The following is a 22,865-nucleotide window of genomic DNA, read 5'->3' as shown; positions in this document are numbered from 1 at the left end:
GGTTAATCTACTTCAGTTTTACCACCTTTTGGCATGAGCTTGTCTTAGAAACAGGATTGGAACTTTCCTTTCCTGAAACAGGGAATAAGGAGGATCACATGCTAGTTCTAAAACTGTTCACCCCAAATGCCACAGAATGCTTTTACACTAGGCTCACATGGTCTGGAGAATTATGTCTGTCCAAGATGGCTGGATTCATAATCCTCATCCACAGAGGAGATTTGCATATTTAAATGGTGCTGAATCTACCAGACACCCACATTTTCTCAGAGTCAGACGCCATGCTCCCCTCTCCCGGGCAGATGCAGGGCAGCTCCTCTCAGAGGCAGATGCAATGAAGCAAGCCTCCAGGTCAGACATGCTGAATCTTTCCCGGTAAGACTGGTGCTACACAGATTATTAGAGATGAGTTGATCGGGATATGAGAATCAGCCAGTAAGGGCTAGAGCTAATGGGCCAAGCAGTGTTTAAAAGAATACAATTTGTATGTTGTTATTTCAGGGCATAAGCTAGCCAGGCAGCCATGAGCTGGGCTGTGGGAAGAGGCCCACAGCTCCTGACAACACCAGCTCATGCTTTAGGGTTAGATTCTGGTTCTGCTGTCAGGAGTCCCACAAACAGAGCAGGCTACACAACTGCTGATAACTTGGAGAGAGTATGGTTCTGTTCCTTGAAGGATGATCCCCAGCTGTTGGTGTAAATTCTACTGTGTTGCCTTGTCTAGTCCTAACATGAGGGTTCCTGCCTAGTTTTATTGTCACTTGTTAGGCCAAGTTTTGTTGATACCTTTAGGAGGCCACTTTTTTTTTTGACTGGAAAAAGAAGGGGTATGGATTTAGGAGAGAAGGGAGGTGGTGGTAGGGATTGGAAGGAGTGTGTTTGGGGAGTTATGATAGGGAAGTAATGTATGAGAGAATTAATAAAAGAAAGCAAACAGTTCCATTTAAAATTTATCATAAACAAAAGAAAATACTTGTATATCATACAATTGTTGCCCCCTTTTTATATGAGACAAAAATTTATGCAGTCTTTTATTACTTTTTTGTGTTTTTCAACTAATTTTATTGTCATGATTTCTAGGCTAAGCTTTAGAAAATAGAAGAAATTAAAATATTCATCTTTCAAAATCACGTGTAAGAAATATCAACCACATCCTTCCACTGTCCACTAATAATGATGCCACCTGATAAATAGAGTTATAAAATGGATAATATTCTGTCTTCTTTTTGTATTATTTAAATATATGTCTTTTTTTCTACAGAGGTTCAAAATCCAAAAGAAACCAGGAAAGAAGCTTTCTTTGAGCATCAGTGGTACTGTATGTGCTTATCACGTCCAAGGGCCTGAGTTCAAGTCCTAACACTCTCCAACTGAATTTCTCTTAGAAAAACTTCTTTGACTCATGACATAAGATACCAGGGAAGAAGCTGGTTACAATGAACTTTCAAACTAGAACTTTAATGATCTTAATAAAATAAACAAATAGCAGGAAGTGGTCAGTGATGCTCTCAGCAACAATAAAGTTGTGTCATGTATTCCTGGCGTGAGTTTTTGGTCAAAGGAAAGGAAGTAGGGAGACAATTTAAAAAGTATAAAATGGTGAAAGGTTTTATTGGAATATAATGTGAAGTAAAGAGTGATAACAGTTAAATTTATCAAAACAGGGACTAGAAATAGGCAAACAAAATCGAGGGCACTCATTTGAGACCACTTCAAATTAGTGGAGTGTCAAGTGTGGTGGTATTTTTAATGTGAGCTTTATTCTATTATTGAGAAATATTTGGTAATATGAAGGAAATAAAAAAGAACAATAGCCAGAGTTGAAATTTTTTATAGAGCACCATGAAATAAATGTCAAAAACAGTAATTCACGTATGCTATCCATATGCTAATTTACATATGAGTAGTATGCGTTACATAAATTAAATTTTGTGACATTTATTTCGTGAAGTATTGTAAACTCTCAACTCTAGTTATAGTGCTCACTCTGAATTTCATCTCAGTGGGTGTCATTGCTGAGCAGAGAAGTCACATGCAAATTGTTGCATATATTTTCCTTGCATATCACTTTGTGATTATATGAAAATTTCATATTTTTACCTGGTAACATTGCTTGTCAGCTGCTTATCATATATGATGGCACTAGGACAAATGAAACATTGATAAATGCAATTTTTCTTCTTCATCAAATCTCAACAGAAAAGAAACTAAAATATCAGTGAAGCAATGCTCTTAGTAGACCATAATATCTTATGAGGTGTATATATACAAGTAATCATATTCTAAATAGTTTCTGTCAAAAAGATTCAATGAAATCAAACAGTCACAAATACATATGTTATTCTATCTTATAGGATATCTAGAATAAGCAGTAGTATACAGACAGAAATTACACAAGTAGTAGTGTTGGGCCTTGGAGGGTGGTTGTGTAGAACGATGGTCCAAGAAAAATGAGGACTATAAACTTTCATTGTGATATGATGTAAATATTTTAAAATTATATCACATTGTCACTACTATACCATCAATATATTTTTAATAAATAGGTAAATGTTTCTAATTTTACAAATATTGTGGTATGTGAATTATCTTTCATAATAGTGGCTTTTAAATGGAAACAAAACAATTAACTAAATAAACGGTATTTACTAATAAGAGTACCTAAGTATTTTGGTTTACGTGTGAACTTTATAAGATCTAGGAAAAGTTAATCATCTCACATTAAACTTTATTGCCAAAAAACTTATGTTTTGACATAAAAAGGCATATACAAAAAGGTAATAAATATTTACTGATTGAGTGTTATCAAGTGGATAATATCTTAGAAGTTAGTCTGACTATCAGAGGCAAAAGAAATTACATGGATCTTATGCAATTTTACTTATGGAAATTTGTATTATTGGCAGAGCTTCTGCATTCTTCTGTTCCATAGAAAATGGTCTTATACCTCAACTCCTGCAGCTAGATGAAATTATAAGCAAGTGGAAATGTGTAAGTACTCAAAAGCTTCATACTTATGCCTCCCTTGCTGCTTGCTCGGTTTTGCTTTCTTTGAGAATAGCAAAATACCACGATTTGAAAGAAAAGATCCTTGATGATGCTCAGGGATTAAAAGAGGTTTAAATGTTAATATTCTGAAAGTCTATTTCCTATGAAAAATTCTTATTTAAATTATTTTGGAAAGCAATCCAGTATATTCTGTGCTTTAAAAGGCACATGTAAAAAATATTACCAGGGAAAAACAAAATACATTATTGTACAACTTTTGTCCATTACCATATGGCCTACTACAGCATTCTGAGTTACATAGACAATGAAAATTATACTTGATTGATATACATTTCTCAATATTAGCAGAAGGCAAAATAGCACTTGATTCATCTTTAATTATTGAATACATGAGTTAAATGTGATTTATGATTGGCAGAAAATAAGTCAACTTTTTTTTTACAGTGAAAGGTAGAAATACGTAAGTCAGGAGTATTTTAAGAAAAATAAGTCTCTTTCTGAGTTTTTGTTCTGTCTCTGTCTCTCTTTCTGTCTCCTTCTCCCTACTTTTCTCCTGAACCCTCCCTCCATTTTGTCTTTTTTCTTTCACTTTTCCCTTCCATTTTTTCTTCCTTCCTTCCTTCCTTCCTTCCTTCCTTCCTTCCTTCCTTCCTTCCTTTTTTCTTATTCATTTATTACATTTCCTCCTTTTTTTTCTTTTTTATAGACTCTCTCATTGCGACCTGTGCTTTACTAACTTATTGGCAGGGCCATGGGATGTCTCTCCCTCCCAATTCTAAGAATTAAAGACAGTTTCATCACTTTCATACCTTTTTTTATAAAACAAGGTTGTTTAGAATCAATTCAGATACTCGTGTTCACCTAGCAAGCACAATAAAAATTGAGTTATTTTCCAAGCCTTTGCTTGATTATTTGAATCAAAGGAAAAATACTGTAATTAAATAAAAATATGATCTGTTTACCTATGTTAAAAGAAAAGTACAAATAACTGTATGGTGTAATTTAGCTTGGTTATTTTACATTTCATCATAGTTTTTTTTTCCCCTGTGTGCTTTAATTAGAGTAAAAAGTCTGTAATGAAAATAACTTTTTTTAAAATTATTTTCCAGTGAGTTTCAAAGTCAGTTTTTCACTCTGTTCTGAGAAGAACATCTCCAAGCATAATTCTGAGCAGTCAATAGAGCACAGATTTGGAAGTACTGATGCTTTACTATAGCAGGGCTGCAATGTTAGGAGGAACTGTCCCTTATACTATAAGGACAAGAATGTTTATGAACATAATTCAAATTCCTTTGTTTCTCTGAAACCCAGTACAGTGCAATCCTTTGTTAAACAATTCTAGCTTGGCATATATAACATAATTTTAAATTTAAAAAGAGTGATTTAACAACTTTCTGACTTTCAGGTGTAAAATGCTAATGTCTCCTATGAACGAAATACACCACCACTAAGACCACAAAGATAGTTAACGGCAGATGAGCCTCGTGACATTTTATGACACTTTAACCAGCTGCTTTCTTGTGTTTTCCCATGAACTCTTATAGCTTCTGGATTAGAAGTAGAAAGGAAAGAATGAAAGAGTCACCTATAAAAGTCAGTAGCTCTCAACTTCATATAAAAAAAAGCCTTCTCTACTGGAAAAGTAAAAACAGTAAAAGTCATATTGAAAGTGTTGAATGACTGCTTAGTATCACAGACAGCTCAGCACAGTATGCTCAAGTCATGAACCGTTAAGGTAAGAACTCATTTGTACATCTAAACTGCTAGTTATGTTACTAAATGACATTTAGAGATAAAGTGTTATTGGCAAATATTATATATGTGTCTATATACATAAATACCTATACACACACACACACACATACACACACACACATATATATATAATAGAGAACAATCATTTTCTTCTATTTTTCTGCACAGATAAGCACAATATATCTTTTATATAAACAATCTCATATTCCTACGGCTTTCTAAATTTTGAATTGCATTCATCCTAGTAGGTGCACTTTTCAATTTTTCAGAAGAGAAATTGAAACAGTTTTAACCTGGTCTGATGATCTGGCCTATGGGGAAATAACATATTATTAACAATTACATGGCATCCTTAGAAGAATCATACCATAGAAGAACAAAGTTCACTTGCTAAAAAGAATTGCTACAATTTGAAAAATAAGTGATTGGCACCACCCTTGAATATCTTGCACAAAATTATATAGTAAGTTTGCCTAGACAACAACAAAGTTGCTTGTGAAAGATGACAACAAAGCACATATGAGCCCAGAAGGACTCCTGCACTTTCTCTCCATTTGAGATGAATGACAGCCTCTGAAAAAAGTGGCAACAAATTGAGACACATGTACTAATTTCACAAAGTGAGGCATCCTCACTTCCAGAGCAATGCCTCATGAGCAGTACTCTAAAGGTCAGTGTAACTATGAAATATGACTCTTGTCATCACAGGGTATGAAGTCACCACCACTGACACTGATGAAGAGCAAATGTTATGTGTCTCTGCAACCTTGACTGAAGATTGTCTAAAACAAAATACATGGTCGTCTTGAGCCCTTCTTTATTTGTTGCTAGGGTGTTGTTTTTCTCACACATTCTTAAACCAAAGTTAATTAAAATGTGAAAAAGAGCCATGATCTAAATACAGCACCTATGTTTAACCTAAATCTTGAGTCAAGTAAAGATAAATCTGCTACTAATAATTATGTATGGGCAAGAGAAGCAATAAAAAATAATTGTGTATGGCTAGAGGCTTGATGAAAAAAAAGGTGTTTTACACTGAAAATGTGCTAGGGCCTACCAGCATACATATATTGTATAAGGTAACGTTGATGCTAAACTTGTACTGTGATAGTCCTTATAATAACAATTTTCAGAAATATTCTCTGTCTTTTTGAAGTGCCTGAAAGTAATACCACAGGACATTTCTCTCTCAGCTGAATTGTTACAATCATTCATGAAGCAAGTAAGCCTCAGACAGGCCTCAGGATATGTTACTTATATTATGTAATAGTTTTATTGCAAGTAGGTAAAACATTGCACACACATGTGCACACACACTCACACGAAACTCCATTAGGTAGTCCTAACAATCCACTGCACAGCTACGCTTTACAATACTGTGAGACAGTTGAATATTTTGAGGAAAGACAGGGTCACTGCAGACTGCCATAGAAAACCACACAGAGGGGGAGCATTAACTTGCCTCAGATAAGTCCCATGGGAAGTTCTAATCACTGACAGACTGGAAGCTTTTAGGGTTCTTTTGTCAGGAGTTCTCATTGCAGTGGGAAGCAGGCTAGAGATAGAGAGGAAAAAAAAAAAACACTGCGTTGAAAGAAATAAGCACTGGCATCTTCTGTAGAATACGTGTTATTTTATCACCTTTCAATAGCAGTGTATATGTAGATGTTTTTATGTCTCCCCCTTGATATCTAACGCTCAGTAAACAAACAAACGAACAAACAAAATAACTCACAGGAATCAGGGTGTCGTAACTTTCCAACATTTTCCTAACCTGTACAACAGTTTATCTGTGATTTGTGATCTAGTGATCTCAAAACACAATATACAGACAACTACTTATAAGGAATAGTATACATACAATCTCTCAGAGACTCTCAATATTCATCATGAATCATGAATACTAGGATGAGCTTTTCTTTATGATTTACAGACATATACTTTACTTAGACATCATCTTCAATCTTAACAACTTTAAATCCTGTAATGATGGAATTATCCAGAGTTCCAGTTATCATATCAAGTTATAATATCATTTTGGTAAAATATTATGAAAGATTAGGATTTTCAATAAAATTTTGAGACGTGATAAAGCAAAAATTTCTACTCAAATTACTATTACTTTCATAACTTCTCCTAAGGCTAGCAGAAATTTCATATCCTATCTTTTCACAGATTAAAGAACTGAATGATAATACCATTTTCCCATCAGTCTCTCCAGTGTTGAAACAAATTTATCAATGAGGTTGCATTTTAATAATATTTATTACCATTCATCACCAGAAAATTGGCAAACCCACAGTAATAAATATTAAAATGTTCTTATTAATTAAATTTGACTGAATCTGAACCTATATTTTTAAAATATTTGTTGGGACTATATTTCCCAACAAATATAGTCCCAACAAATCCTGGCCTTCAGCTGCTCTTCCTTGCTAGAGCCTTCTAATTGAAGTTAATAGAAGGTGTGCCTAGCCTAGAGGATCAGAGGATGGGATTTTCACCTGTTGGCCATTGACTGCAGGGTATTTAAGCCTCCATGGTGCTATTAAAGGGGGGGGGGGTTGGTACCAGTGTTGGAAGGTCTGTGTGTCGGTCTGTCTCTGCATGTGTATTCTCAACCTCCAGCCCCATGCCCAAAGCTAGCAAACTGGGTTCTAGTGCATAGAGTGCAGACGGGGGCCGCGGTTCTCGGCAGTATTAGTATTTGGGAACATCAGTCTTTACTACAGAAGAATGATGAACTAGGGAAGAAAATCTAAACTTCAGATACTTTCCCATAATACCTTTCATTAAACACAGGCTGCAGTCATATTGTTATGCACCTATATGTGCACATAAGAGTATATAAGCATAATATATAGTGGTATAAATTTTTTTGATGAAAACCTTACAGATTTTGTAAGTTTTATTTTCTTTTATATACACATATATAAATATGCATGTGCATGTGTGCCTCTGTGTGTGTCCTTATTATATATCGTAGATCTTACATGTCACTTTTTCAAGTAAATAAAATTTGCTATTTGATCTTTATATTCATCACCTACTCTCTCTTTAAAACCAAAGCTGATAAATTCAAAATGTGTAAGTAGAATTAACTTGTTAGAGAATGAATGGCAATTTTAAGAATATATTACTTCTCTCTCCAGACGTATGTCCCAAAAGACTAAAGTTATTGTTTTCCTTTTGTTCTCACCTCAACAGAATTTGCAATAATGTACTTACCTAATATAATAAAACCAATTATTGTTTCCTTAAAATGAAACTATCATAAACTCTCCTGGGTAACAACTAATTATGTTTCAGTAAGTGTCTACATTTTGGGTCATTATACTTTCGACTCAATCATTTAAATATATACCATAAGGATTTGGGGATTTATTTGGTTGGTAAAGTGTCTGCTATGAAGGAAGAGAACCTGGTTTGAATCACCAGTCTCTGTAAAACCTCTTGTAAAAACCTGAGTCTTAACTTTGGAGGTAGAGGCAGGTGGATCTCTGAGTTCAAGGCCAGCCTGGTCTGTAGAGTGAGTTCTATGACACACTGGGTGACCCAGAGAAACCTTCTCTCTAAAATCAAAAAAAAAAAAAAAGAAAGAAAAAGAAAGAAAGAAATTAAGAAAGGAATGAAGGAAGGAAGGAAAGAAAAAGGGAGGATAAAAGGAAAAAAGGAAGGAAGGAAGGAAGGAAGGAAGGAAGGAAGGAAGGAAGGAAGGAAGGAAAGAAGAAAGAAAGAAAGAAAGAAAGAAAGAAAGAAAGAAAGAAAGAAAGAAAGTGAAATGTTAATCAGGAAAACCTTTCAGCATAGCACAGGGGAGGCAGAGACAGCAGAATTCTAAAATACTGGTGAGGTAGCATTGGGAAAATTCTAGAGGCTCCCTGTCCAGCTACTCTCAATAAGCTCAGGCTCATTGAGAGATCCAATCATTGAAAATGATGACAGAGAACAACTGAAGAAGACCTACGACATTAGCCTCTGGCTTCCACAGATATGGGTACATGTGCATAACCACATACCACATACATGTTCAAACACACACGAACACACAGAGACACATACACATTCACTCACACACAGAAGGCCACACTCACATACCTCACACAGGTATTCCTGTGGACACTTGCTAAAAAAAAAAAGGAATAGAGTAGCTCCTTGTAAATGTTCAGGAAAATGTATTTGTTTAAATCTTTAATGAATATTGTTTTATGAGTACACTTCAGTTAGAAAATTTATTAGCGCCACCAATACAGTTCTCCAATACAATTCTAATATCATTCAAGACTTCATCTAAGTAACCTGGTCACAAAAAACTTTTTTGACATCGACTTTAATTATGTTTTCTGATATTTCCTCAAACAAACAAACAAACAATAGATAATATATAAAACAAAGTCAGACATGCCTTTCTCTTGTATTTAGTGCTACTTTTGTTTAATAAATCTGCTTTCAGAAAAGAAAAGAGAAGAATGTGACTTAATAACCTGGAAGCCTTCCTCCTGCCACTGTGAATGACAGATTCCTAGAGCCAAGAGTCTCTGTGGGAATTATAGCTGTGTCAAGGCTCTGGGTCACAGAACATCAAATAAAATGGCCCTTCAAGGTGAGTCACTCAGCAAGTCAGTAAGTAAGGCTAGGAATCCAAGGACTTTTTTTTTTTTCTAGGAAAACCTACCATCATGTAATTACTGGTCACCATCTGTGACTATTTTAATGAAAGAAAAATTTCTCAGATTGTAGTAGAGAATGTAGTAGTAAATAGTTCTGTCCTTGTCCTTTGTACTGAAAGAGAGACAAGCCGGTATCTCTTGATGATAAAGAACAAACATTCCTTCATTATCAGGACAATAAATTGTCTTTTCAGATCTTTTTAAAAATTAAATATGATCGGAGGCAAAAGGAAAGAATCATTTCTAAAGGTAAGTGTTCCAGTCTCCTTCAGTATGTAAAATAATATTTCTACCCAGATTTTAAGTGCTTTCTTAAAAAACAGCACAGTAGTGGCACAGCTCTGTCATCTGCAAGGCTCTGCAAGCAGAAGTTATGGGGGAGCGAGGCACCCTGGTGTCACCAGAAGCTTTGGCAAGATAAATCTAAATGACTTAGACAGCAAACATGGTTCTCACCAAGTCAATTAGCATTTGATTAATTGAACAATGGTGGATAGGGCAACTGCTGCCATTAAGTTCAGAGGTCTGCTTCAAAAAACATTGGCCAGATTTGGTCCCAGTGGCTACGTGGTGTTACCAGTCACCGAAGTAATTGACCGTTCATTGCATCTGTTGAAGAATTCGGCACACAGGACGTAATAAAATAAGCATTTGTGTAATTACATTAGCTCTAAGATGCTTTTACTTAGAGACAACTGCCATCCATCACATTGTCCTTTAATTCCTCTTTGTTTTGGCTGATGGGCTATTCCAACATATATGTGGAATAAATTCCTATCAGAAATCATATGTTTGAAATGGAATTGTGATAAATTAACATTTACCACATTCTAAAAGCAATATTAATAGGAGAAATCACAAAAAATTATTAACGTTAAATGGAAATGATTCTGAAATTCTTTACCAAGAGTGAAACAAAATTATTTTAATAAAACCCTTGTCAAGAAAGTGAGAGTTCGAGTGAGTAGAAATTTGCATATATACATGGAATTATACTTTAATCTTTTCTGTGGTTAATTACTAACTTTAAGAATTGAAGACAGGCAGTGGTGGTGCACGCCTTTAATACCAGTTTTCCGGAGGCAGAGGCAACAGTTCTCTGTGAGTTGGAGACCAGCCTGGTCTATAAGAGCTAGTTCCAGGACCGGCCCCAAAGCTACAGAGAAACCCTGTCTCGAAAAACAATCAAACAAAAACAAGCAAACAAAAACAACAACAAAATTGAAATGCATCTTTATTCTGTATCATAGAATATTTTAGAACAAAGGAGAATTTGGAATTCTATTATTATCTCTTGCTAAGTACACTGTTATTTGCTACGTAAATATCCAAATTTTCAATTTTTTTGCCATATTCATTGGGAGGTTCAAACCATATCTTTATGTTGTCATTAATAGGATATATAAGAAAAGTATGCAAGATATGAAAATAATGTATATGAATTTGAGATACAGTTTGACAGTTAAAGCTGTGTATTGCTCTTTCTAAAAACCAAACTTGCCTTCTGAACATTTGTATCTAGAGGTCTGCAACTCTGGTTCCAGCAGTACTATCCATCTAGCTTCTGTGGAATTTATGATGCTCATAGACTTGCATTCAAGATTCCACATACAGAAACATAACAAATAAACAAACAAATAGATGAATAAGTAAACAAAATATTTTTTAAAAATCACATATATACATATGAATATGTCTTTACATAGGTTTGTATCTAGAGATACATACAGGAACATATATTTTACTCTTGTATATTATATCCTTATAACACTTTAAAAAGTAGAGGGTGTAACAATATTGAAGGTGACTGGATATATTTCATAGACTGAATCATAATAAAAGTTTATACAAGTAAATTTTGTCTATTCATTTTATTCTATTCTTACCTCTAGTTATTCCACTGGCTTGCCATTCATCCATGTATCCATGTACCCATCCATTCCAAAATACATTTATTTTTGTAAATATTGTGCATAATTGTGGTTATCAAGAATTCTGAAAGAGAAGGCTAGTGTAGTAAAGAGCACTTGTTGTTCTTGTAGAGAATCCATGTTCCATTTGATTCCCAATACCTACATGGCTGCTTATAACTATTTAATACCCCTGTTCCAAGGAATACAATGACTTATTTTGTCTTCCACAGATACCAGGCATACACATGGAATATATACATGTGTGAAGACAAAATATCTAGTAATGCATATAAAATCTTAAAACAAAAATATCAGTATTTTACAAAGAACTATCAGAGTATATCATTAAATTAGAAGAGAATGGTATAAGAGAATAATGAAAGTATTTAGGGAATAACCTAGGAAGAACAGAGGAGTGAAAATAGGAAAATCTTTAAGACCATAGAAAAGGTAAAGAAAAAAATGTAAGGTGGTATGGGAAGTCCTTCTGTATATGTATTGCTTTTATTGGGTAATGAATAAAGAAACTTCTTTGGCTTGTGATAGGTCAGAATAGAACTAGGTGAGAAAAATAAACTGAATGCTGGGAAAAAATAGAGACAGTGGGAAGCTATGTAGATACTTGCAGGAGACAGATGCACTGAAATCTTACTGGTAAGTCACAGCTACATGGCAATACACAGATTAATAGAAATGGGTTAATTTAAGATATGAGTTAGCCAAAAATACGTTTAAGCTATTTCCCAAACAGTATTACAATTAATACAGATTTCTGTGTGATTATTTCAGGAGTCTGGGCAGCAGGGAAACAAACAAGCAGTCTCCCCCAACAAATTGGCACCAACGTCGTCAACTAAATCCACTTAAAAACCTGAGAGAACTTGAAAAGAAATTCTAGACACACACACACACACACACACACACACTAAAACACAGATGAACACAGCTTCTTGCTGTTTTCCAGCCGAAAGCAGAGATGTAGCTTCTTTAAGAGGTTGTCTGACTCAGCTTTAGCAATAAAAACTGTGCTGCTTCTTTCAAAACATGGCCTTTTTTTGTTTGCCAGGTTGAACAACCCTGACTCTTTCAGTAGGCCTGACTATGAAGCATTAAAATGGGGTTTGTGAACATAGTGCTACAACTTGCTTAATGGCAACAAAGTCCTTCTGTGACCCAACCCTAGATCTCGGGTAGAGAGGATTGCTCTCAGAGGCAATGAACATGCCTTTGCCATGTTGGACTGGGCAGAGCCAACAGGCAGTGCCATGGAGTTGGTCCTTGCCATGCCCATTTAGCATTAAAAAAAAGACACTTCTTGTCAGAAAGTAATTACAGATACACAATAAAAACAGATTAAGATAAAAAAAGACCTCTAAATGGGTCACAGTGTTGGATAAATGTGTGAAGGCTTAGGAGAGAAAGGAAAACGAGTATAGAGACAGTAAAAGTAATATAAAGTGTGCAGTCATAGATGGAAGGAGTAAAGATGATAAAATAAATATTAAACTTATAGAAAAATTAAAGAAGTAAAGAAAAATAAACTACATAAAGATGGAATATACACAGAGAGTCTATTATGTATATTATTGGGTTTTCTTTGAATTTTATGACTGAATGAGCTACGTACAGAGAGACATTTCATTGTACAGGCTGCTTAATTAAACCTACATATGTATTTTAAAGTTATCTTGACTTCAAAATTTGGATATAAGGATTTGTTGCTTTGGAAAAGAGGTTCTTCTTTTGTTTCCACAGAGAATGAGAACCTGTGGGTTCCTTCCACACTAATGTAGTTTGATGGACTAAGACACTCCTGAAAGGTCACAGTGAACTCCTCCTAAAATTATTTAACTCAACAAAAAGCAGGAAGTAGTTTAGGGAGAACTATGCCCCAATCCCAAAGTGTTACATTTAAAGGGAATATAATATAGAGATAAAAACTTTGCTTTAGTATGGATCTTGATTTGTTGATACAAATTTAGAGGCAATTTTGTATATATATATATGTGTGTGTGTGTGTGTGTGTGTGTGTGTATACATATATATACATATATATATATATATATACTTGCTATTGACTAGGTTATTATGTTTGTGAAGCTCATTTAAAAATATAATGTATAATTATGAAATACAGGTTAATAGATTGTCATCTATAATAGTCAAGAATATAGTCATGTTAGTTACATGTTCTAGATGTAAAAAGATATTATTCAGATGGATAGATATTTCCCAGATCTTTCAAAGACTACAGAATACACATTTAAAATGTTTTAAGAACTTAAGACTTTTCATGACACTGAGACACGTGCTTCTGGCAGCACCAATCTACCTCAAGAGGATGATGGGCATCTAAAAGACTCCTCATGTCATTTGGGCAAGAAACTACTCTTGCCTGAACTGTTTAACTGAATTTTCAGAACCCATAGAAAAATGATTGCTGAAGCTTCCTAAAGGAGGTGAGACAGTCCTTCAGGGTTCCTGTTTCATAAAAGAGTCTGCCAGGCATTCTGCAGGATATAGAAAAAAAGTGACTGACAAAATGCCAATACAGGTGGAACTGTCTTTGAAATTTCCTGCTTTATAAAAAAGTCTGATGGGGCCGGGCGGTGGTGGCGCACGCCTTTAATCCCAGCACTCGGGAGGCAGAGGCAGGCGGATCTCTGTGAGTTCGAGACCAGCCTGGTCTACAAGAGCTAGTTCCAGGACAGGCTCCAAAACCACAGAGAAACCCTGCCTCGAAAAAAACAACAACAAAAAAAAAAGTCTGATGGATACTCTTGTCCAATAGGCTAAAGATGGGTGCCCGCAATGTTGCAGAAGATATTTGGTTACTGTACAGGCAACGAGATGTCTCTGTCAATTCTAGAGTTTTAGAAGTTGCTTACAATGCACTTCCTCTTTACTTAGGGAATATTATATCCTTCTGGAGTCCATGATGTAGTTGAAGAATAGATAGTTATAATTTTAGTTTTCTTTAGCTATGGTAAAATATAAAGCAGTTATAAATATTGTAATTATAATTCTTGCTTGATACCAGTTTTGTTATATGTAATTTTACTCTGTTAAATTTAGATACTTCCTTTTTTATTTAGACAGAAAAGAGGAAATGGTGAGGTAAATCCTGCTGAAAATGTGTTGCTATTATTGGTTAATGAATAAACAAGTTACTTTGGCCTGTGATAGGGCAGAATAGAGCTAGGTGGGGAAACTAAACTGAATGCTGGGAAAAAGTAGGCAGGTTCAGTGGAAAGCCATATAGCTGCTCATAGGAGACAGACACAGTGAAACCTTGCCAGGAAGCCACAGCCATGTGGCAATACACAGATTAATTAAAGATATAAGAATTAGCAAAAAGTACACCTAAGCAAACAGTATTACATTTAATACAGATTTCTGTGTGATTATTTTAGGGATCTGGGTGGGAGGGATAAGAACAAGCAGGCTCCCCTAAGAGGAAGGGACAGAAAAATAGAGGGAAAAAGAAGTGAGTAATGAAGAAAAGAAGACTGGAAGGAAGAAAGGGAAGGAGGTAGAGAGAGAGAGAGATGGAGGGAGGAAAAAAGGAAGAAACATCTCTCAGGTAAGTTTTGAATCTCAGTTAATGAAAATCTGCCACAATCAAAGTAATAAGCCGATCAAACTAAATAATAAAGCCAGGTTTAATCTGAGCAAAGCACTCCTGGGTGACACTCAGCAGGGAATAAAGGGTACCAAATGGCAAATATGGCCACCAGGTCTTGAGTAACTTACAATGTGGTCCTGAGCAGCTCCAGGAAGGGCTAATTTTTGGCAGGCTTTCTCAGGGGCAGGCTTTGAAGAGGGCAGCTCCAGGAGAAGGGGCCATTGTAGTGATACTTTATTTGTATTTAAATAAGTAAAACTTGCCTGAAGATCAAAATGCAAAGTTAAGCCACTAGAGACCAGGGAGTGGTGCACATACCTTTAATCCCAGGACTCCAGAGATAGAGGGATAGGGTCATCTGTGAGTTCAAGGCTACCTTGGACTACACAAGATTGGTCCAGAAAGAGATCCTCCTGGTGATGACTCACTTCTTTAATTCCAGTGTTTGGGAAACACACAATCTTTAATCCTGGAACTAGGGGAGTGGAGATAGGAGCTACATGGCTGGGTGGAGAAAAGAATATAAATGGGAAGAGACAGAAACTCACTGAAGAGATGATTTTGAGAATCCATGGTGACAGATTCTCACTTCTTTTCAGCCTGAAGATTTGTTAGAGGTAAAAGGTCTCTCTAGTAGTTTGTTACTTTCCTCTTCTGAGATTCATCTCGAACCTCAATTTCTGTTTCTGGGATTTTCTTATTCATGCTAAAGGCCACTGCTTAGTCTGAGGGTGGGTTTTGGAGAGGGCAGCTCCAGTGGAGATGCTGCTCAGAGTACTGAGAATGGGACTCTGAGCTGGAAGCTCCAAACACTAATGAAGAAGTAAAGGACAAAATGATGCCCCCAAAATAAAAGAGATAAACTAAGAAATATTACTAAATACTTGGCTCATAAAAAAGTAACAATTGTGGTTAAGAAACTGAATTTGCACTCTACATACATAGTGTGGTTGTTTAGATTGGTGGTTTTGTGAGACCCTTAATGGTTTGTGTAGGGTCTCTGTCCTTGAATATAGGAATCTTTTCTTCTCACTGGGTTTCCTTGTGCATCATTGATAAGAGGGTATGTGTTTATTCTTACTGTATTTTATTGTATCGGTCATGTTAAGTTGATATCACTGGGAGCCCTGCTCTTTTCTGAAGGGAAATGGAGGATCAGTAGATCTGTGGGAGAGGAAAGTGGGCTAAGAACTGGAAGCAAGGGAGCTTGTGGTCAGGATACATTGAAAGAGAGAAAAATAAAGAAGTAGAAGAAGAGTAAAAAGAAGAAGGATAATGAGAATGAGAACAAGAACAGAGAGATCAAGAAGAAGCTGATTGGAAGGATACCACAGTAACTAAATATGATGAAAAACAGGGAAAACTAGTACCTACTAGTACACACTAGACAGTGTAGTTAGTGAGAGGATTACAGAGCACTGCTTTGAACTGATTAACAAAAAATGAAAGCACCAGAATCTTCTATTGATTCTTGAAGAAGACAATATCAAAGACTTACATGTAAATGGTTTCTCGTTGACTTATTTGCATTCTAACAATTTGTTCTTTTTGCTATCAGAGAAACAGCCTGGAATTTATGTACTCCTTAATTTGCTTTCCTTTAAAATGTATTTCATAAATATATTAAATCTCCTGACTACCTCAAGTAAAACCTGTGCACTCTGTTTTAATCTGAGATTACCACTGGTGTTATGAAGCCCCACCCTATCTTAATCCAAGAACACCACTGGTGTTCTGAAACCTTGTCAGATTGTGAGCTACAATCAAGTAGTCAGAAGCTCTTCCTAAATAGTTTAAAGCAACTAGTATTTTCTCAGTGTCAAACTGTGTTTAAGGACACAGGAAACATATTTATATACAGACATGCAAATGTGTATGCATTTCCCTACTCAGAACTTGCAAGACTTCCTTTTGACCTCTTGAACATAATATTATCTCAAATCTAACTCTGCCTCTCCACATGAAATAGGCAGCAATTCCTTAGCTCATTCAAAATTCCATTTGGATAACATTTTTCTATAGTAATTTTTCTAATGGTGGTCACTCTCTGATGCTAAATGTAAATAGAAGTCCTTGGGGGCTAAGCTTGATTCAGGGAGCAGCCTTTCCTTCCTTAATGGGAATGTTTGCCTTTCTAGTTCTCCATTACACTGTTACTACAACTCCTTTAAAACAGATCCCTCTTTCTAAACACAATCATTTATATTAAAAGCAATGGTGAGACATAAGTATAGTAACTGCTGCAGTTTACAGGAGCCTTTTATATGAGGCCCAGCCTACATTTGCAATAATCCTAGGAAGGGGGATACATTAATCCATGAATAGAGTTTTTGAAATTTTGTTTAGAATAAAAATTGATATGTAGTGAGATTAAGTCATGTTTTAAAACTCTCTTGACTTAACCTTTTGGAGGAAAAGACTAATATTTGTGTCTAACAAGTATACTATTGTGGTGTAATCACTTATTGACCAAAATTTAGTAATTATTTATTTAACGAATTATTAAGGGAATATATGAGTACAACCTATATCCATCATCTATATAGAGTTTCTATATAAAACATATTACCATTTTGTTTTCTAAAAATTATAAATCTACTGCAAATATTTATAATTAAATTAATTAAAAAAATTATATGCAGCTAAAAAGCGATCTATAAAATTTCATGATTATTCAAATTCCCTTGATGTTATCTAATAGAGAATATATATTTAATTTGTTTATTCTATTATAATAGTTTTAAAAATTCCTACATAAGAATAACAGGTTAATTTATTTAAGGTGTTTGTTTGCATAAGAAAAGCAAGTATTACTTACACTATTATGTCTATCATCTTTAATTAATATACTTGTTTTATAAGACTCTTACCATTTTGAATTATGATTTTGACAAAACACATATGTTTCTCTTTGAAGCAATTTTTAAAATAGTATAAGAGTGATTTTCCGCAAATGTGCACTTTACTAGAATAAGAAAAAGAATATGGAATAAAAATATTTTTCTCCAGCCCTGATCTGTTCTGAAATATTTGAACAGTTTATCCTACAGAAAATTTCCAGATCTTTCAGTGACAGAAGCCTAAAATATTGTTCTGTTCTTGGATAAAAGCCTTTTCCAAACAGTTTAAAAGGTTTTAGATGAGTAGGGACCAGATGTCAGCATTCTTTATCTTTTTATTGCTAGTATAATGGAGACGAGCTTAGTGATTACTGCTGAGGAATTTAACCTTCAGGTCACCTACTCAGTCCTTTATTGTGCCCAGCCTTTGTTAGTAAAGGGTTTCCTACTCTTGGAGACACATACTTAGGTACAGTACAGAAAGCTACATCCTCATGTACAAACACATAAACGATGAGCACTCACACTGCATGCACTTACTAAAGGATCAACTTTCAAATAAGAGATTAAAAATGGGACAAAAAGAAAAACATACCTGACATTTAATACTTCTAAATAAATCTTTCTTGTTTTTGTTGTTGTTGCTGCTGTGTCTGAAATTGAATAATGTCGTGTGCCAGCTAGGCAAGCATTTTTACTTAGAGTAACATTCCCATTTCCATTGAACATTTCTAATTCCCAGTTAATAGATGATTCTCTAGGAAACAGCATCTTGATTGGGATCCACGGTCCCTCTTGTTCTTCCAGCTGCCCCTTTCAACCTTTCTTGCTAGCCTATCTTCACTAATTACTGACATTGCTCACCCACAGAACCAGTATCTACCAGGAACCACCCTAGACTGGCACTCAGATCAGATCACCTCTCAACCCTCATCAGAAAATCTGTTTCTTGCAGGAAAGAGTTGTTAACACAGAGTTCTGCAACTGTAGAACGTGCAGCAAGTGAGACACTTTAGAGCATTGAGCCCTAGATCAGAAGCCTGTATTAAACCCCTCCTTTCAAGGCACAGGGATCTGCACAGAAGAGGAGGCAGTGATATTGTAAGAGAAGAGACAGAAGAGCTTGGATGACTACAAGCAAAAAATATCTTCCAGACACAAGATAGATACACACATGAGTTATGGATACTCTGATACATGCAAAGTTCTTTGCAGGTCAAAACCACACAAAACCCCATTACTGTAAAACGGGGTGGGCACAAAGTCCTAAATCAATCAAGAAGCTATTTGAATAATACTTGAAATGAGTAAACCAGCTTTTTTCTAGGGGTGTTACTCGGAAGTTCCACTCCTGGGAAGGCCCCATGCTAAGGAGTAGTAAGCAGTTCGTCAATAGAAAAATGGATTCCCCCATCAGAATCTGCTTTACTATATAAAGCAGCCGATTGCTGCATTCTCTGATGCATGAGCATAAGTTTAAACTGCTAAGTGACTTTGCACTGACTCCAAACCTTTGGGGTCCATGAAAGCTGAGCTTTATGCCCCAAGCAGGGTGAGAGCTGCATTCAACTGAGAACTTGACTGGCTTGTGTACAATGTGCAGTTCATATTTGTGTTAATGCAGATATCTATGGTACCTTTGAAACTTGTATGTTTTCAGAGTAAGAGGCCAGACACCAATGAAAATGGGTGGTCCAACTGATATAGCCTCCCAGAGTGCTTTTGTTGTAGTTTCCTCAGGGTTCTTCATCCAGAACAGCTTCAAGAATGCTGGTCGAGATGGTCCAACCTGACAGTCTATTCTAGCTAGAACTGTAGATAAACCTTGTGCTTTCCTATTGCACAGAGACTGGACAACAAATGCTATAGCTAATTTTTCCAGGACTTGATAATTATCTCAATTTTCTCAAGTTCTTTAAAGATCCCTTTGTTCAGAGAAAATAAGAAACAGTGTAAAGAACACAATGTCCACATTCTCATGAGGTGGGAAGGGTGATTTTTTTGGTTATTCAATGAGTTATGAATGTATTTCATCATATAGGAAGAATATAGGGATATAGGATAAAAAGACAACTATTAATTTCAAATATTTTACATTGGTATGGATTTTGGTATATTGAGACAAATTTAAAGTCATTTTTGTTTTACTAAATGTATGTTTGTACTCTTGTTTGGGGTATTGTACCTATGCACCTTATTTAAGAATGTATAATCAAGAAAAAAAAGAAAAATGGATCCCATGGGTTTTGTTATTTTTCCTGTGTGTGGATGTCTCTGTATGTGTGTACAGTTTGGTTGTGTTTTTTATTGTATTTTGATTTTTGATTTTCATTCATTTTGTTTTTGTTTGTCAGTGAACACACATACATATTGGAGGAGGGGAAAGAATATGGTCAACATATATTGTAAACAAAATGTTATAAATAAAAACTATAACTAATTTAAATAGTTGATGAATATAATAAAACATATTGTAATAAAATGCTTTAATTGAAACTAATAATTAATTTAAACATTAACAAATGTAAATTTTAACAACCCCAACTACATTGTTTCCTTTTTGAAAAATCATGTACTGAAATATATTTGAATTTTGAGCTTCTATCTTTCTTCTCCTGGAATTAAGAAAGTATTGTTCATTAATTAATTAGCAATCAGTTCACTTTGTTTATGGTCTGAATCTTAAAATACATAGTAAAGGGAGAATCAATAACACCTTGGCATAATTTTTAAGAATGAAATAAATGACAACTAGATTCACTGCACCAGGTTCTCTCCTTTGAGTTATATTTGAAGCAGATTTTGATTATGAAAAGAAGTTATGTTCTACCTGAATAAAAATCCAGAAATCCAGCACAGACACTTACATTAAGCTCCACAAGAGGAAGCTGGAGTTATGAAAAAATAGCTCAGGTTGCAGAATAAATAGTAGTTCCTTCAATGACAATTTAGCAAATAAGATTCAGTGACAGAGGTTTTTTTTCTTCTACAAAATCTTTCAACAGATGTTTTGAGGAAATAATGCATCAGAATGTTAGAGGAAAATAAATGGAAATAAAAGAATAGCTACCGATATTGAAATGTATTATGCTGTGTGACTTGTCAGGGCCCTATTAAAGAAGCCAACTTCATTTAAAATATATTGTAAGTCAAACATAAAAACTAAAACTAGTTTTGGCAGAATCAAATGTTGACAATGACTAAATATCATATTGGTATAATAACATAGCCTATTTAAGGTGATGTTCCCACTGAGGGTACTGCTAACCTGGAGTCTACTATTGTACTTTGAACCACAGAGATAAAGTGATGGGTAACAGTCTGCATCAATTTGTCAGGATCTAAAGGGGATGCTGCAGTATTTCAGGAATGTTGTTTATATAAAGGAAGGAAAGGCTCCAAGCATACATAGAAGAACACATAGGAAAAAAAAGTGATGAGAAACTTGATTTAAATTTTAGTTTATCACCTTCATAGCATTGCTGTTAGTTCAGAACTTTAGACCTCAAGCTCACCATTGTGCTGAGAGTAGACTGGTCTATCATGACGTGGGAGAATATGAATAGGGCAGTACCTCTAACAATCTAATGTAATTAGCACTCAAAACTTTAATTTCCAGTTTGCATATTTTTATCTTTCTTTTCTTCTTCACATCTGCTTTCTGTAAACATTAATTCTAAAAATATATCTATGTTTTTGGTCTTTTGATGTAGGCTCCCACTCTGTCTCTTGTTGTGGTTTTAGACTTGTAATCTTGCTATAGCCTCCCACATGCTGGCATCATAGGTGCAACTGTGCAGAGTCAGAATATAGGAGGAAATATTCTTATATATTCCTGTTTTAATAAAAGAAAGAGTAGACTAACACGATCACTGTGTATGTCTTTCTTTATTAAAAGGTGTAGCCATTTCCATTGCATCTCTCACTTTGCAAAAAGGAGTTATTTTTAACCACCTACCATTGTCCATAAGAGCCTTTATAATTTTCATTAAAAAAAATATATTCCGTTAATGGACAACCTGGGTTTGTAACACATTCTCAGGCACAGATCTTTATAGTGAGGAACTTGGAGTCAAGGATTTTCTAAAGTCATGAAAGTTGAGGTCATGAAAAGGGCTGACCTTTGGTCCTGAGCAGGCCTATCTCGCTTCATTCCTGTCAGAAACAATCACCATAAAGACTCAGTGTGTATATGTGCATTTCTCTGAAAATCGTCTTGTATTCAGATAGCACTGAAGCAAATCTGCAAATTAAAATTAAAATGCAACATTATAGTGTATAATACTATAGCAGTGATTTCACTTCACACAAAAAACAAATGAAAAAAATAAATATATTGAAATCAAAATAATCTCACATAATTTTGCTTGAAAACTCAATAAAGAAATTCATTGTGTTGAAAACATTGTATGACCAAGGGAATTATTAGCCGATGCTGCTACTTCTGCAAGAGCTTTTCAGCAGAGACTGCGAGAACTCATATTTGCTAAGTCATAGAGAACAGGTTTTTACAATTATGACATGGTTGATCACATTGCTTCCTATGCACATTTTACTTCATCTGATAGAGAAAGGACACCCGTTTCAAATGTGAAACAGGAATCACTACAGAAACTCTGACAATTTTTACTAAAACAAATAGCAAAATGAAAGAGAGCCATTACTCTTCGTGTTTTGGGTGCATATTGGTTTGGGTAATATGTTGTACTTTAAGTTTATCTACATAAAATTCCAGTTTTTACAATACACTTTCATGGCTTATTGGATTTCTTTCTTCTCTGCTAAGCATAGTGCAAATGTTATCTATAGCAGAAGTCACAAATTGTCCTAGCAAACAGAACAGAAGAACAGGGTGTGCATACTATATACGATTCCTATAATTGCTGGTTTGTCATTGCCTATTGATATCATCTACAGATTACAGATGAGCATTGATGTTTTCTAACTGCTATCCATATGATTCAAAATTTACAGTATTTACTGCACATCATTAGAATTATGGATGCTCAAAGATAAGCTTCTACATTGAGGAAAATTCTGAAGGGAGGGCATG

The 22,865-nt window shown here is 35.0% G+C and overlaps 1 pseudogene; it reads left to right on the top strand.

The window, feature by feature from the left end:
* Positions 1 to 9,920: 9,920 nt before the first annotated feature.
* LOC130876345 (RNA-binding protein EWS-like) overlaps positions 9,921 to 22,865 on the top strand; it is a 70,075-nt pseudogene continuing 57,130 nt past the window's right edge.

The sequence above is a fragment of the Chionomys nivalis genome, chromosome 6 (genome assembly GCF_950005125.1).
Source record: "Chionomys nivalis chromosome 6, mChiNiv1.1, whole genome shotgun sequence".
Lineage (NCBI taxonomy): Eukaryota > Metazoa > Chordata > Mammalia > Rodentia > Cricetidae > Chionomys > Chionomys nivalis.
This window is presented reverse-complemented; position numbering and strand designations above follow the sequence as displayed.